Source organism: Bison bison, unplaced genomic scaffold (genome assembly GCF_000754665.1).
Source record: "Bison bison bison isolate TAMUID 2011002044 unplaced genomic scaffold, Bison_UMD1.0 scf7180017864492, whole genome shotgun sequence".
NCBI lineage: Eukaryota > Metazoa > Chordata > Mammalia > Artiodactyla > Bovidae > Bison > Bison bison.
In genome coordinates this window covers 2,724,784-2,726,167 of record NW_011495051.1, presented here as the reverse complement: position 1 = coordinate 2,726,167, position 1,384 = coordinate 2,724,784, and the positions used below count along the sequence as shown (strand labels likewise).

The following is a 1,384-nucleotide window of genomic DNA, read 5'->3' as shown; positions in this document are numbered from 1 at the left end:
TGGCAAAGGCCATCTGGAAGGGGTCAAGCGGGCTCTGAGATGTGCCTGGGGTGTGGGGAGGTGGAAGAGCAAGGGCTGTCTTCGCTGGGGGCACCACAGAATCAGATACTTGGGGCCGATGGGTGGAGAGGGAGGCAAAGGAGTGGCAGGAGGAAGGCTGGACCCTACGGCCTGCTGTGCGGGGCAGGCATACCCTGGACTCGACTTCTGTGGGTCACCCAGGGCCAGCTCATCACAGGGTTCCTGGGGACCCCTGTGTCACCCATATTCTGAGCCCAGCACTGCCACCAAGCCAGCGTCAGCACCTGCTGTGGCCACAGACAGGCCTGGACCTGCGCCTTGGGCTCCCAAGTGGCCAGACATGGGTTTTATGGCTCTGTAACCCCCTGAAGCACGAGCAAGGCCTGCTCTGGGGCCTCACCCTGCTGCCCTGGCTCTGGGTGCCTTTGTGGGAACCCGCCCACATGGGGACACAGGCTTCTTGGGCCTCTGGGTCCACATGGGTACCATCGTGGCCTGTGAGCTGTGGAGAAAGTCTGGTGCGGCAGGTGTAGAGGCAGGGGCTGTGTGGGTACCTGGAACAGGTGGACCCCGAGGGGCAGGAGGGCAGAGGCTGGTTGCTGATGATTCTTCCAAGCAGCCCAAGGAGGGTTGGGTCTGGGGGGCCATGGTGGGTTCAGGGGCCATAGGACAGCCAGGGGGGCGTGGCTAGGACAGGTGTGTGCTCTGGCTGGGGTGGAAGTAACAGGCTGTGGGGTGTTGAAGGCTGGCATGCAGTGGGGGGAAAGAGGAAAGACAAGAAGGTGGCTGGGGGAGCCCCACGGGAGCTGCCAGGCCCAAGAGGGTTCTGGTGCTAAGAGCAGACCCAGGAAGGGCAAGGGGGGCTGGGGAAGTATACGTCCTCCCCTAGTTGAGCCCCGCCTGGGACCTCTGCCCAGACATGGCTGGAGAAAGATCAGCCTGCCCCTGCCAGGCCCAGGGGCCCCTTGGTGGCCAGTCCCCACTCTGCCTGTGCCCCTCCCCAGGAAGGCATCCCTGTGCTCCAGGCATGGGGCAGAGAGGCCTCTGCTGCTTGCTGTCTGGGGGGGACCTGCCTCGGTCCCAGAGCAGGTCTGTGTGTACTGGGGCAGGAAATGGGCTCCACCCTGTGCCCCTACCACCCAGGACCCCCTGCCGTGGGTCCCCAGGGTGCTGCTCCAGCTGGCAGTTCCCAGTGGTAGGCAGGCCTGAAGCTGGGGTGCTGCCAGGCTAGGGCAGAGGTTAGGGGGCCGGGGTGGGCGGACAGCAGAGCAAACGGAGCCCCGCCCGCCACCCCTTCCTGCTGTGCCAGCTCTGCCTTGACCCACGCGCCGCTTCCCGCTGCCCACCCCGCCCCTTGCCACGC

At 65.5% G+C, this 1,384-nt stretch overlaps 1 protein-coding gene across 1 annotated transcript in view; it reads left to right on the top strand.

The window, feature by feature from the left end:
• Window positions 1–1,384, top strand: part of PIP5K1C (phosphatidylinositol-4-phosphate 5-kinase, type I, gamma) — a 34,835-nt gene that overhangs the window by 29,970 nt on the left and 3,481 nt on the right. The window lies entirely within an intron of this gene.